Here is a 16,624-nt window from a genome sequence, read left to right on the forward strand (position 1 = left end):
CTGACTTAATGTGCAGCCCTGATGGCATTTCCTAAATGGCTGTTCTTCATGTGTTAGACTCATCATTGTTGGAGAAGATCTGTCCCTTTTTTGTATACACGCAGAGACCCTTTCCACAACTGATTATTAGTTAGTATTTAGTGGGAATCCTGGCTAATTTTATTCCCTCCCTTGCAATAGGGTGCTGAGGTAAATTGTAATTAGACTTGGGTGTACAGGGCACAATTTGCAGATGACACAGAACTTGGAAGTATACTGAACAGTAAGGAGGATAGTGATAGACTTCAAGAAGATAGACAGTCTGGTGGAATGGGCGGACACGTGGCAGATGAAATTTAATGCAGAAAAGTGCGAAGTGATACATTTTGGAAGGAAGATCAAGGAGAGGCAATATAATGTAAAGGGTACAATTCTAAAGGGGGTGCATGAACAGAGACCTGGGGGTATATGTACACAAATCGTTGAATGTGGCAGGGCAGGTTGAGAACGTGGTTAAAAAAGCATAAGGGATCCTGGGCTTCATAAATAGAGGCATAGAGTACAAAAGCAAGGAAGTTATGATGAACCTTTATAAAACACTGGTTCGGTCTCAACTGGAGTATTGAGTCCAATTCTGGGCACCGCTCTTTAGGAAGGATGCGAAAGCCTTAGAGAATGGTTCCAGGGATGAAGGACTTCAGTTATGTGGATAGACTGGAGAAGCTGGGGTTGTTCTTCTCATTCCAGAGATGGTTGAGATGAGATTTGATAGAAGAGTTCAAATTCATGAGGGGTTTAAACAGAGTAGATAGAGAGAAACATAGAAACATAGAAGATAGAAACTGTTCCCATTGGCGGAAGGGTCGAGAATCAGAGGACACAGATTTAAGGTGATTGGCAAAAGAACCAAAGGCGACATGAGGAAAACTGTTTTACGCAGCGAGTGGTTAGGATCTGGAATTCACTGCCTGAAAGGGTGGTGGAGGCAGATTCATTGTGGCTTTCAATAGGGAATTGGATAAGTACCCGAAGAAAATAAATGTGCAGGGCTCTGGGGAAAGGGCAGGGAGTGGGACTAGCTGAAGTGCTCTTGCAGAGAGCCAGCATGGGCTCGACAGGCCAAATCGCCTACCTCTGTGCTGTAACCATTCTATGATTCTATTAAGTTTACCACATTTGCTGAGATCAGCAAACTTAACAGAGGAGTACGGTATCAAACATGGGAACTTTCTGATATGTGTGGCTCAGTACTACACTGGGGAGCAACTGCATTTATCCAACGGGTAGTTGGGTAGCTTTGTTTATTAAATATTCGAAAACAACTAATGAACAGGAAAAATAGACAAACACTTTGACTTGTACACAATCTCTTTAGTAATACAGGCAGTCTTGAGGCAGCTATTCTTTAATTCAGAAGCGGTGAGAGACAGTTTTACCGTCAAATTCTGCATTTCAGAACCAAAAAGCCCCATCACAGATTGCATCCCATTCAGAAGAGGATAAAGCTGAAGTTTCCAGGGGCTTCACTGAGGACAATGCCTCAGCGATGGAAGAGACAGCTCCAGTTAAAAAGATCAAAAGAGAAACGAGCACCTTGCTTTGTGAAAATGAATCTTGTAGCAAATCCAATAAAGGTATTTGTCCTGGAATAAAGGATTTCAGTTAAGTATTACTATTTTGAATAATTTTTTTTTTAATGAGGAAGAGATGCTCTATGTTGATAATGTGACCACTACCGTAGTCATTCAAATCAGATTAACACAGTGTCTTGCATTATTATGTAAATGTCTACAGCATCTTCTGTGCAACCAGAAACAAACCTTACATGCAAGAATATTAAAATTAATTGGTTCAATTTTTCTTCATGATATTTTTGATTTATTTCATAGTTGTCTGTACTGGAAAGATCTTGGGGTCAGCAAATGAAGAAACAACCAAAAAGACTGAAAGCAGAAGATACAGTTTCAGAAATAGAGAGAGAAAAGTTGATACTGAAGAAAGGGAACTTTGTGACGATGATTACCTGTGTATGTGCAAAGTAACCTATCCATTTCCTCAGGGCAGGAATAATTTATTGGGCGTTTTGGTGTGATGACACATGGCCTTGGTAGGCCGGGGGATTGGTGGAGCAATGCAGCATGTCAGAGTGGTGGGACAGGAGTGCAGGCCTGTGTTTGCCCACAAACAGGCACCGATTGTTCTTTTTCATTGAGGAAAAACAATCACAAATATGATCCCCAAACTATTGATAATAATTCTGGAATCTTGTAATAAAATAGAACAGGACTTTCAGTAATTATAAACTAATGGCCCCTGATTACAGGGAATAGCAGCCCCTTGTCTAAGATATTGAAGCATCCTATGCCAGCCTGCAGCAGGACCTGGACAAAATCCAGGCTTGGGCTGACAAGCGGCAGCTAGCATTCAAACTTATGAACAGCAAGCAATGACCATCTCCGAAGAATTGACGGTGCAGCCAGAATTAAGTTGGGAGTCAGCATGGTTTGGGAAGGGGTGTGGGGAGAAGATGATGGCCTAACTGAAAGGGCAAATTTGAGAAGTGCCACTGTCCCCTAGTGTGATTTGCCTGATAGTTTAGAGGGACTTTTGTTACTGGATATGCAGGTTGAACTTCATGCAAAGAATGAGGAAGCTATAGGAGGTAATTCAGCCTCCTTGTGCAAAATTCCCTTCCTGCCCACTCCAATCTTATCTGGTGCAGCACAGCCTGGAGATACTGTTGACAGTTTTTGCAATGCTGTTATTAATTGTGGTCAGTACTGCCTTCTTGGAGTAAAGAACCGAACATGTCGCCCAGAACAAGCCCTTGTATGCAACAGAGCGGGGGAAGATCTGACTGGCACTGGGTGTAATTTTCATAGAGGGAAGATGCCCCAAGTGTTTTCACCAGCTGATAGATCATGGAAATATCGTGTGTGTAGACTGAATTGCAATCAAACAATGAGGCAAATCAATCTACGATAGGTAATCTATCCTTTCTCAGTACTAGCACCTTTTACCTTCATGAACACTGAATAATGAATTGAGATCCTGATCCATGTTTAATTTGTATTTTATGTGTTAGTTTGTGAAGACTGCGAGACATTTTTTATTGAAGAATGCCCTGTGCATGGCCCTGCAGTGTTCCTAAAGGACATGGTGGTGGAATTCGGTCAGCCAGACAGAGCACGTTTAACCCTTCCGGAGGGTCTCAGCATAGCGACTTCAAAAATTCGAAAAGCTGGTCTTGGTGTATGGAATGAAGGGCAGGTTATTCCCAAAGGCGTTCACTTTGGACCCTATGAAGGAATAGTATCAAATGAAGAAGCAGAGGCTGTCAGTGGGTATTCATGGGCGGTAAGTGACTACTGTCGTTATCAAGTTCCTTATTTTATAATAAAGTTCAGGACTTACTGGAATTTATTTTCTATAAATTATCCAAGGTTCCCATTCCCAGTTGCTATTCAGTGAGTCCTACTGGTAAGTAGACAGTGAGTGAAGACAGAATTAATCTTTCCTGTGAGGCCTCTTGTGTTCACTTAGCCTGTCAACACATGGAAATGTTCACAAATGAAGAATGGATTACTGGGTGTGTTTATTGTAGGGCTGGGAGCAGCCACGGAACTACCCGAACATGACTCACCACCATCAGGAAGTGAGAAAGCAAACATGCTCCTATCTGACTGGAACCCACCAAACACCACCACAGAGGAAACAATTGCAATTCACCCCACTGAGTCCAAAGGTGTATTAAAGTTCACAGTGCCTTCCCCACAGCTGATAGTGTCAGTGCTGAGAGAAAAATCCTCTCACACCACTGAGGCCATAGCAGACTCCCAACTATTTATAAAAACTCTGCCACCCACCCCGCCCCCAGCTGAGGCAGCATGTTCACACTCTGAAACAAAATCCCTAACTAGAATTCCTCCCCACCCCCCTGCCAGCTGAGGCAATTATTGAACTCCGTGACCGCGAATTCTGAAGTCTCAGCGCTGGCCGGTCAGGCTGGTTTTGCTGAGAAATGGTGGCTGCCTTGCTTTTGGTGGGTCCTGCGGTGGCCGCCATTTTGCGAGGTCGGTAGTGCTGCCGTTGCCTGCGCATGCCCCAGATAGTTAGATGAGACAGATCGTCACATCAATGGGCTGGATTTTCTCAATGGAGACAAGTTGGAGGCGGGACTGTTGCTTGTGTCAATGTCCCATCTCTACCCTCGTCTGACCAACCAGAGGGATTTTCCCCTGATTGACCTTGTTAAGCCCGCCCTGCTGGCTCAGCAGGCCAATTAGCGAGGAAGTCACTGACAGAGCACGTCAACGTCAGACGTGCTATCTGTCAAGACTTGAAAGAAGAATTGTCAGTGTTTGACAGCTCTGTGAGGCTGTCAAACACTGACATTCTCTAGTTTGATGAGTGCTTGTGTTCAATACTCATCAAACCTTTCAATGTGTAGATTTCACATGGCTGTTGGTTCGGAGGATCCAACAGCCAGTCTGTGAAATCGACAAGGAGGATGTCGGGTCTCCCGATCCAGAGAGGATGAAGGCTGTAGGAAGAAAACAAGGTAAGTGACCATTTTTTTACACTTGTCACTCACCTTACATACTTACCACTCCACACTTGCACCCATCACTCACCTCTACATCATATTTCCAGGTACCTCCGACTGCCGAAGACCTCCTCCACGTCACCTCCAACCCGGCGGGGTTCTCCGAGGTCGGGAAGCCTTCAGCTGTGAAGGTAAAATGGCACTAATCCTTTCTTCTGCCTGTTAACAGGCAGTTAAAAGTATTTAATGCCTTTCCCGCCTCCAGGAGACGGGACCCGAAGCAGCACATCTTCCCGCCTCCTGGCACTTCTGCTACTTTACAGTGCCATTTGCTTCTCCTCCATCACTCTCCTCCTCCAGAACTTCAGAGTCAGGCTGGGCTGCTGAAAGTGCTTGGGTATCTGAAAGGAGAAATGCACAAGGGTCGGGTTGTGTTGAGGTAGGAGGGAAAGCCAGATATCCATGCATACACCATCAGCAGTGTGCAAGTGAAAAGAGATTGTGGGATGAGGGATAGTGGGCTGAAAGAAGGATTAGGTATAAGCATACCGTCATCATCAGCAATGTTTTTCACTTCCCCGCACTCCACGGACTCTGTCACTGCCCCAACAATTATTGCGAGCACTACTTCCCTCAAGTCCATGAGGTTCTCAATTCTGACTTGCCCTTCTTCTTACTTCTTAGGCAGTCCCTGGGAACCGAGGATGACTTGCTTCCACATTAAACATGAGTTCTCAGGTGACTGATCAGTCCAATGCAGGACCGACAGTCTGTGTCACAGGTGGGGCAGATGGTGGTTGCAGGGGCGGGCAGGTGGGTGGGGTGCTTGGGTTGACGTACACTCCTTGCGTTGCTTGCGCTTGGCTGCCGCTTGCTCCCGGCGAAGAGATTCTAAGTGTTCAGCACCTTCCCGGATGCGTCTCCTCCATTTTGTGTGGTCTTGGGCCAGGGATTCCCAGCTGTCGGTGGGGACATTGCACTTTTTCAAGGAGACTTTGAGGGTGTCCTCGAAGCATTTCCTCTGCCCGCCTGGGGCTCTCTTGCCGTGTCGGAGCTCCGAGTAGAGCGCTTGTTTTGGGAGTCTCGTATCGGGCATGTGGACGATGTGACCTGTCCATTGGAGCTGATCGAGCGTGGTCAAAGCTTCGATGCTGGGGATGTTGGCCTGAGCGAGAACACTAACGTTGCTGCGCCTATCCTGCCAATGGATTTACAGGATCTTGCGGAGGCAGCATTGGTGGTACCTCTCCAGTGATTTAAGGTGCCTGCTGTAAATGGTCCATATCTCTGAGGTATACAGGAGGACGGGTATCACTACTGCTCTGTAGACCATGAGCTTGGTGCTGGGTTTGAGGTCCTGGTCTTCAAACACTCTCTTCCTGAGGCGACCGAAGGCTGCACTGGCACACTGAAGGCGGTGCTGGACTTCGTCATCGCCGTTTGCCCTTGTTGACAGAACTGCCACCCGATGACCCTTCACCCATCTGCTGGTGCTCCCGGAGGTTGTGCGGCAAGTTGGCCTGCAAGAGAAAGGGAAGTGTCAGTGAGTGTGGTACAATATGTTTGGGTGATGTGCCTGCCATGGTTGAATAGCTGTCAGTTTGTGCAAGGTGTGAGATGTGGGTGTAAGTCTTGCAGCAGTGGTAAGTGTGTGAGGTACAAGTGGTGCTGGCTAGAGATTGTTGGTAGGTGACTGATGGGGGTGTGGTGCATTGAACAGTGTTTGCGATTCATGGCACAGATAGTGGGATATGGTATTTGAAGATGCATTTACTCACCTTGACCAGTCGTGTGAGGTCACTAAACATTTTGCAGCACTGGATCCAGGTTCTGCGGACAACACTCATCATACTGACGGCTTCAGCAGTCTCCACCCACAGCCTTCTGGTGTCCGCGGGCCTCCTGCCCCCTGTTGGTAGAGGACCTGAGGATGTCATAGAACCTCCAGGATCAAGGCCTCCAGTGCCACATCAGAAAATCTTCTTGCCCTTTTTCTTGGCTATTGGGCCATGGTTTTCTCCACAATGACAATGAGGTGTTTGTGCAAAAAAGCACTTCCCCTGTATTAGAGCCTTGAACAAACTTTAGTGGCCACAAGACTCCACCCAATATTGGCCCCCCGAATCAGCACTAAGACAGTCAGCAGCACATTTCAGCGCTACAATCATTATAATGAGCAGGCAGCATGAATTTTATGTGCTGTCTGCACTACTTTGAACGGGCGTGGGCACATCGTGCTGTCCGCGCCTGTTTTTGGGCCTTATCCAATTTCTAGGCCTCTGTCTATTGCATTCTTAGCTTGATTCCCCACTCCTGTTTTTGAGGAATAGAGCCTGTTGGTATTGGGTGACCTTGTAGCTGTTATCATTTTAATCCAATGGCTTTGTACTGGAGCCAAGGTCAACTAAGAATGAGCCTACATTCCAGTCCCTTGTACTTTGTTCATCTTCTGATTAATTTAGTGCTGCTGCTCTAATTCAGGTATTATCCTATTAAAGCAGTTCCAGGAGATTCCCAGAGCCTGCTGTCATTGTATTTATGGACAGAGGTGAGTCAGGCATCACCTCAACCAACTCTCATCATTCCTAGTTTCAGAATGCATTGAACAGCAGTTGCCAAATCCTGGGCGCTCTGACGATACAGTAATTCAGGGACCTTTCCCGACTTTACAAAGCTTCCTGAAACTGTTCAGCACCATTATACTATTTTTCAAGCTCCTATGCTGCATCATTTCAGTCCCAGCCATCGTGTTGAACTGGGCACTCGGATAAAAAGGTATAATCACAGAACACAGGTAAGAGGAAGGTCAATTTTTACTCAAAGACGTGGGAGGCGATGTAATAGAATCTTGCAATACGTGTTAAGCCTTATGACAGTCTAATATAAAGATAAAGTTGCTTTTAAAATTTTTATTAATCCATTATCAAAATACCTTTCTGCAGATCAGCAAATCCAACAAGGATTTTGAATACATTGATGCGAAGGATGAATCTACATCAAATTGGATGAGGTGAGGGAAGACTGATACCATATAGTGAGGGTCACAAGATAGTAACGGATGAAGAAGATCATTTGTCCCATTTTATATGATCCATCCAGTATAATATCCCACCCAACAGCCAGTCAGCCTTTCATTCTAGGTGGCTGTGGCTGGAAAAACGAGCCAATTTTTAAAATCAGCTCTAGGCATTAAATTCAGCAGGAACTCCGGGAAACCTGTATTTCTGGATCGCTGCACCTCCCCCACCCCCCCGTCAGACACTCCCTCCTTAGAAATATTGGGGCCATTATCTTTCGTATCTACACTGAAGTGATTGGTCCCCACTGAGTGTCCTCTCCTGACAGTATGTTTGAAATTGAAATTTGTCCATGGCTGGGGGCATGTTCTCTCATTCTAACTCGCGAAACATTCTGTATTCATTTAACAATATTAACTTATTTTTGGACACTTAAATATTTGTGTGTTATCTTCCAGGTTTGTTAACTGTGCCAGAAAGGAGGAGGAGCAGAACCTGGTAGCCTTTCAGCACTGTGGCAAAATTTATTACCGGACCTGCAAGCCTGTTCCTCCTCGGTGCGAGCTGCTGGTCTGGTATGGTGATGAATATGCCAAGGAACTCGGTATCAAATGGACCACAATGTCGGTGTCATAACAAGAACCAAAATGTACGGATTCTGACCAAAATTGGGAACTGTAGCCAAAGTATCATTTGTTTTCTGTTACAGTCTCAAAGGTGTTTGATAAATTGTGACGTAATAAACTTATTAGCAAAATTGAAGCCCATGGGATCAAAGGGGGAATGTTAGCGTTGATTCAAAATTGGCCATGAGACAGAAAGCAAAGAGTAGTGCTGAATGGTTGTTTGAGACTAGAGGGAAGTATACAGTGGTATCCCCCAGGGGTCAGTATTAGGACCCCTGCTCTTTCTCATATATATTTATGATCTGGACTTTGACAATTGGGGGCATAATTTCAATATTTGCAGATGACATAAAGCTTGGAAACATAGTAAACAGTGAAAAGGATAGTAGAAGTTTTCAGGAAGATGTAGATAGAGTAATGAAATGCGAAGGCACATGGCAGATGAAATTTAATGCAGAACAGTGTGAAGTGATGCATTTTGGAAGGAAAACTGAGGAGAAGCAACATAAATTAAATGATAACATTTCAAAGTGGGTGCAGGAACAGACACCTTGGGATTCACATACTCAAATCTTTGAAGGTGGCAGGGCATATTGTTAAGGCTACTAATAAATCATTTGGGACCCTAGGCTTTATCAATAGCGGCATGGAGTACCAACACAAGGAAATTATGGTAAACCTTTATAAATCACTGTTTAGGCCTCAGCTAGCGTATTGTGCCCAAATCTGTGCACTACACTTTAGAGGGAATGTAGAAGCCTTAGAGAAGTTGCAAAGGAGATTTACCAGAATCATACCAGGGATGGGAGACTTCAGTTATCTCATAGTAAAGGATCCTCTGGGAAAGAGTGATCATAATGTGATAGAATATCACATTGGGCTTGAGAGTGAAATACTTATGTCTGAACTAGTGTCTTAAACTTAAATAAAGCCAATTACATAGGTATGAGTGGTGTGTTGGCTATGGTAGATTGGGAAATTAGATTAGAAGATCTGATGGTAGATAAGCAGTGGCAAACATTTAAAAACTTATTCCAATATTCTCAGTGAATATACATTCCATTGAGAATTAAAAACTCCTGTTGAAAACTGATCCATCCTTGGCTAACTGAAGAAGTTAAGGATAGTATTAGATTAAAAGAGGCTTATAATGTTACAAAGAATAGTAATAAGCTTTAGAGACCATCAAAGAATGACCAAAACATTGATAAAAAGGGACAAAATAGAATAGGAGAGTAAAGTAGCAAGAAATATAAGAACAGATTGTAAGAGTATCTACAAGTATGTAGAACGGAAGAAAGTAGCAAAAGTAAGCATTGATCCCTTAGGAGCTGAGACAGGAGAAATTATAATGGGGAATAAGGAAATGGCAGAGACCTTAAACAAATATTTTGTATCTGATTTCACAGTAGAAGACACAAAAACATACCAAAAATAGTGGGGCACCAAGGGGCAAATGAAAGGAAGGGAAATGATTAAGAACAGTAGAGAAAAAGTACTTGAGAAAATAATGGGACTAAAAGCCAACACATCCCCTGGACCCCTACATCCTCGGGTTCTACAAGAGATAACTGCAGAGATAGTGGGTGCATTGGTTGTGATTTTCCACAATTCCCCAGATTCTAGAACAGTCCCAGCGGATTGGAAGGTAGCAAATGTAACACCGCTATTCAAGAAAGGAGGGAGAGAGAAAACATAGAACTACCGTCCAATTAGCTTGACATCAATTGTCGAGAAAATGCTGGAATCCATTATTAAGGAAGTGGTAACAGGGCATTTAGAAAATCGTGATATCATTAGGCAGAGTCAACATGGTTTTATGAAAGAGAAATCGTGTTTAACAAATTTATTAGAGTTTTTTGAGGATGTAACTCGCAGGGTAGATAGTAAATTTGGATTTCCAAAAGGCATTCGATAAGGTGCCACATAAAAAGTTGTTATGCAAGATAAGGGCTCATGGGGTTGAGGGTAATTTATCAGCATGGATAGAGGATTGGTTGACGGACAGAAAACATAGAGTAGGGATAAACGCATCATTTTCGGGTTGACGGGCTGTAACTAGTGGGGTGCCGCAAGGATCAGTATTTGGGCCTCAGTTATTCACAATTTATATTAATAACTTAGATGAAGGGACCGAGTGTAATGTATCCAGGTTTGCTGACGTTACAAAACTAGGTGGGAAAGTAAGCTGTGAGGAGGGCACAAAGAGCCTGTAAAGGGGTATAGACAGGTTAAGTGAGTGGGCAATAAGGTGGCAGATGGAGTATAATGTGAGGAAATCTGAGGTTATTCAGTTTGGTAGGAAGAATAGAAAAACAGAATATTTTTTAAATGGTGAGAAACTATTAAATGTTGGTGTTCAGAGAGATTTAGGTGTCCTCATACAGGAAGCACAGAGTTAGCAAGCAGGTACAGCAAGCCATTAGGATGGCAAATGGCAAGACGGTCTTTATTGCAAGGGGGCTGTCGGACAAGATTAAGGAAGTCTCGCTACAATTGTGCAGGGCTTTGGTGAGACCACACCTGGAGTACTGTGCACAGTTTTGGTCACCTTATCTGAGGAAGGATACACTTGCCTTAGAGGCGGTGCAACAAAGGTTCACTGGATTGATTCCTGGGATGAGCGGGTTATCCTATGAGGAGAGATTGAGTAGATTGAGCCTATACTCTGGAGTTTAGAAGAATGAGGGGTGATCTCATTGAAACATATAAGATTCTGAGGGCGATTGTAGGGTAGACTGAGAGGCTGTTTCCCCTGGCTGGACAGTCGAGAACTAGGGGGCAGAGTCTCAGGATAAGGGGTCGGCCATTTAAGACTGAGATGAGGAGGAATTTCTTCACTCAGGGAGTTGTGAATCTTTAGAATTCTCTGCCCCAAAGGGCTATGGATGCTGAGTCATTGAGTATATTCAATGCTGAGATAGATAGACTTTTGGAATCATGGGGAATCAAGGGATATGGAGATCGGGCGGGAAAGTGGAGTTGAGGTTGAAGATCAGTCATGATCTTATTGAATGGTGGAGAAGGCTCGAGTGGCCGTATGGCCAACTCCTGCTCCTAATTCTTATTATGTCTTATATAATGCAACATAAAACCAGAAAATGCTGGCAATACTCAGCAGGTCAGACAGCATCTGTGGAGAGAGAAACAGAGTTAACGTTTCAGGTCGATGACCCTTCGTAAGAACTCTTATGTCCTTATGTTATGTATAGAGACTAAAGAAGCTCTGATTGGTCCCCTTGGAGGACAAGACACACCCAGCAGTTTCTCTGGAATGTGTAATTAGATCCTCCCAGCCGACGTAATCAGTTACTTTGCAAAGTGTAATTCGAGCCATTCTGACTACGTACTCCAGACAGAACAGAGCTTACTTGGAACAGACAGGGCTCACACTCGCGGGGGAAGACCATCTCCCATCCCCCAAACAACTTCCTGACCTCCCCACCCAACTTCCTGACCTCCTCCCCACCGTCACGTCACGTCAGAATGTGAATTCTCAGTGTAAGGATGTGCCGAAATGCAGTAGTTGCATTTTACAGCCAGTTGGTCGTGTTTCAACGTCCCAGCGTCCTGTATCACTGTATCCACTGACACTTGGTGAGCAACACCATGGGGGTGGGGTGGGGTGTGTGCTGGGAGTGGGGTGTGTGCTGGGAGTGGGGTGGGGTGTGTGCTGGGGGTGGGGTGGGGTGGGGTGGGTGCTGGGGGTGGGGTGGCGTGTGCTGGGGGGTGGGGTGGGGTGTGTGATGGGCGTGGGTGGGGTGTGTGCTGGGGGGGTGGGGTGGCGTGTGCTGGGGGGTGGGGTGTGTGCTGGGGGTGGGGTGTGTGCTGGGGGGGTGGGGTGTGTGCTGGGGGCGGTGGGGTGTGTGCTGGGGGGGTGGGGGGTGCTGGGGGGGTGTGTGCTGGGGGTGGGGTGGGGTGTGTGCTGGGGGGTGGGGTGTGTGCTGGGGGGGTGTGCTGGGGGGGGAGGTGTGCTGGGGGTGGGGTGGGGTGTGTGCTGGGGGGTGGGGGGGTGCTGGGGGTGGGGGGGTGTGCTGGGGGGTGGGGTGGGGTGTGTGCTGGGGGTGGGGGGGGTGTGTGCTGGGGGGTGGGGTGGGGTGTGTGCTGGGGTGGGGGTGTGTGCTGGGTGCTGGGGGGTGTGTGTGCTGGGGGGTGGGGTGGGGTGTGTGCTGGGGGGTGGGGTGTGTGCTGGGGGTGGGGGTGTGTGTGTGCTGGGGGTGTGTGCTGGGGGTGGGGTGGGGTGTGTGCTGGGGGGTGGGGTGGAGTGTGTGCTGAGGGGGTGGGGGTGTGTGTGCTGGGGGTGTGGCAGGGGGTGCTGGGGGGGTGGGGTGTGAGCTGGGGTCTGGTGGGGTGTGTGCTGGGGGTGGGGTGGGGTGTGTGCTGGGGGTGGGGCTGTGTGTGCTTGGGGTGGGGTGTGTGCTGGGGGTGGGGGTAGGTGCTGTGGGGTGGGGTGTGTGCTGGGGGTGTGTGTGCTGGGTGGGGGTGTGTGTGCTGGGTGGGGGTGGGGTGTGTGCTGGGGGGTGGGGTGGGGTGTGTGCTGGGGGGTGGGGTGTGTGCTGGGGGGTGGGGTGTGTGCTGGGAGGTGGGGTGGGGTGTGTGCTGGGGGGGTGGGGGGTGCTGGGGGGGTGGGGTGGGGTGTGTGCTGGGGGGGGTTTGTGTGCTGGGGGTGGTGGGGTGTGTGCTGGGGGTGGTGGGGTGTGTGCTGGGTTGGGGTGGGGTGTGTGCTGGGGGGGTGGGGTGGGGTGTGTGCTGGGGGGGTGGGGTGTGTGCTGGAGGGTGGGGTGGGGTGTGTGCTGGGGGGGTGGGGTGGGGTGTGTGCTGGGTTGGGGTGGGGTGTGTGCTGGGGGGGTGGGGTGGGGTGTGTGCTGGGGCGGTGGGGTGGGGTATGTGCTGGAGGGTGGGGTGGGGTGTGTGCTGGGGGGGTGGGGTGTGTGCTGGGGGGTGGGGGGTTTGCTGGGTGGGGGTGGGGTGTGTGCTGGGGGTGTGGGGTGTGTGCTGGGGGGGTGGGGTGTGTGCTGAGGGGTGGGGTGTGTGCTGAGGGGTGGGGTGTGTGCTGGGGCGGTGGGGTTGGGTGTGTGCTGGGGGGTGTGTGCTGGGGGTGGGGTGTGGTGTGTGCTGGGGGTGGGGGGTGTGTGTGCTGGGGGTGTGTGGGGTGGGGGTGGGGTGTGTGCTGGGGGGGTGGGGTGTGTGCTGGGGGGTTGGGGGGTGTGCTGGGGGGTGGGGTGGAGTGTGTGCTGGGGGGGTGTGTTGGGGGGGTTGGGGGTGTGTGCTGGGGTGGGGTGGGGTGTGTGCTGGGGGATGGCGTGGAGTGTGTGCTGTGGGGGTGGAGGAGGGTGTGTGCTGGGGGTGTGGGGGGTGTGTGCTGAGGGGTGGGGTGGGGTGTGTGCTGGGGTTGGGGTGTGGTGTGTGCTGGGGGGTGGGGGGATGCTGGGGGATGGGCTGTGTGCTGGGGTGGTCTGCAGAGATGGCTAATAATGGAAGTCCTTATGCTTACACTAAATATTGCAACTTTCATATGCATCATCGGAAATTTACACAGTCATGTTTAATTTGAACTGCATTCTCTTTCTGATCAAATGCTCCGCTTTACAGATTGTAGCAGTGAAGGATGAAATAAGGCTCGTGCTTAAAGCTTATCTCCGGGGTTTCCGCCAGTTTTGACGTGTGTTTTTACAGACTGACTTTGGATGAAAACTTGTTGGAAACAAATGAGATTTTCCCCACTCTTCCCTAGTAGAATAGTGTGTCATTGTGGAAGGATTCGTCGGCGGCGGATTATGAGTCTGACGGGCCGCCACGTGTCTATTCTTTCCATGGCCGTAAACATCTTTATTCCAGTCGATGAGGCCGGAGAGTCTTATGGGTCTGACGCCCACACCCAGCTGAAAAGAGTATTCGGCTGGAATCAACCTAGAATTGTGAGTCAGATCTTAAATTTCCACTCTCCAGTATTGTTGGAAACTTGGAAACCGACTCCTTTGGGCTCAGAGGCCACAATGCTACCAGTAAGTCAAGGCTCACTCGGGCAAACTGGTGCCAAGCCATTGGTAGTTAAAAAAAAAAGCATAAGATTATAGTGTTTATTTCTAACCTCCACTTCACCCCTGCTCCGGCCTCTAGGGGGCGCGCTATTGTTGAATTTCCCTCCTTTTCTGCGCACTTCATTTCTAACACAAACTTCCTTCAGGACGGTACGTGAATGCAAATCTTGGTTGAATGCAAATCATGTTAGACTTTTCACCCATCTTTCCCCAGGTGTAATTGACTGCCAGATGGTAACAAACAATCTCCAGATTACTACCAGTGCCACGTGCTAGTGAGTACAGATATAGGAAGACAGAGCAGATGAATGCGGGCTGGAGAGATGGTGTCAGAGGGGGGGCTTTAGATTCCTGAGGAATTGGAACCGTTTCTGGGGGAGGTGGGACCTCCACAAGCCAGACAGGTAGAACCTCAATGGGAAAGGGCCCAATATCCTCGCGGGGGATTTTGCTAGTGCTGTTGGGGAGGGTTTAAACTAGCTTGGCAGGGGGATGGGAACCTGAGGGTACAAGCAGAAGGGAGAAAAGCTAAGCTGGAAATAGATGATAGGGGTTCAGGTGAAGGGGTATTTAGGAAGGCAAATAGAAAGGAGAAGGCAATAGTGCAGGGCAACGACAGGGGTAATGATAACCAGAATGCATCAGGAAGGCACAGAGCGTACATGCGTAAGAGTGCACCAGAAAATAGAGTCAGAGTAAGGAAAAATGGTAAGATAAAATTAAAGGCTCTTTATCTCAATGCACGCAGCATTCATAACAAGATAAATGAGTTGACGGTACAAATGGAAATAAATGGGTATGATCTGATAGCCATTACAGAGATGTGGTTGCAAGATGACCAAGGCTGAATATTCAGGGGTATTTAACATTTCGGAAGGACAGGCAGAAAGGAAAAGGAGGTGGGGTAGCTCTGTTAATAAAGGATGAGATCACTGCAGTGGTGAGGAATGATATTGGCTCAGAAGCTCAACATGTAGAGTCAGTTTGGGTGGAGGTAAGAAATATCAAGGGTAAGAAGTCATTGGTGGGAGTAGTCTATAGGCCCCCTAACAGTAGCTATACTGTAGGACAGAGTATAAATCAAGAAATAATGGGGGCTTGTAAGAAAGGTACTGAAATAATCATGGGTGATTTTAATCATCATATAGATTGGACAAATCAAATTGGCAAGGATAGCCTTGAGGATGAGTTCATAGAATGTATTCGGGATGGTTTCTTAGAGCAATACGTTGAGGAACCAACCAGGGAGAAGGCGATTTTAGATCTGGTAATGTGTAATGAGACAGGATTAATTAATGATCTCATAGTAAAGGATCCCCTAGGAAAGAGTGATCATAGCATGGTAGAATTTCAAATTCAGTTTGAAGGTGAGAAACTTGGGACTGAAACAAGTGTTCTAAAGTTAAATAAAGGCAATTACATTGGTATGAGGACAGAGTTGGCTAAAGTGGACTGGGAAAATTGATTAAAGGGTAAGACGGTAGATCAGCAGTGGCAGACATTTAAGGAGATATTTCATAAATCACAGCAAAGGTGTATTCCAGTGAGAAACAAAGACTCCACAAGAAGGATGTACTAACCGTGGCTAACTAAGGGAGTTAAGGATGGTATCAAATTGAAAGAAAAGGCATACATTGGCCCAGAAATTCGAGTCGGGGGCTTGCCGCGCGTGTAAGCCCCCGATCTGCACTTACTCGACGCGCCGGCCATTGAGCTTCAGGGACGCCTGGAATTGCTGTTTTAAAATGTTGACTCCCGGGCAGCGTCTGACGTCACGCCGCCCAGGAGTGCAGCCAGCGCGAAGCCTGTAGCGCGCTGTGCAACTGAGACACGCCCCTTGAGGTCTCAGTTTAACAGGACACGCCCCCAATGTTTCTGCCAAGCTGCAAAGCATTTTTACATGCAAAGCAGCAGTTTAAATAGGTTTTTGGAAGTTTTTTGAAGCTTTTGGTAACTTTTATAAACTTTTAAAAACGTTTAGATTATTTTGAAGAATCTGAAGTAGTTTTAAACAGAATTAAAGCAATTTAAAGACTTTTAAAAGCCCTAAAAGAATTTTTTTAATTCCATTTATTTATTTAGCAATGTCATCGTCATACGTGTCTTCACAGTGTTCCCTTTGGGGAACTGTATGAAGTGGTGGAAGGATTTATGGCCATGATTAACGCTCATTCCGTGACCGTAACCATCTTTGAACCAGCCATTAGGGCGGTTAGTCCTATGGCGGGAGGGTTTTACGGGCTCCCACAAGCTATACAAGGAGGGGGGGCCACCCACACCCACGGACGCAAATATCCCACTGGATGTCAACCCAGAATTTAGAGCCGGAGCTCCGACTCCACTTGTCGGGACTGTCTGGAGCGGGGTTCAAAACCCTACCCTGATCTGGCCCAGCGGCGGGGATCCTACCGCTAT

The sequence above is a fragment of the Somniosus microcephalus genome, chromosome 12 (assembly GCF_052327205.1).
Source record: "Somniosus microcephalus isolate GS21.2 chromosome 12, FLI_Smic_1.0, whole genome shotgun sequence".
Classification (NCBI taxonomy): domain Eukaryota; kingdom Metazoa; phylum Chordata; class Chondrichthyes; order Squaliformes; family Somniosidae; genus Somniosus; species Somniosus microcephalus.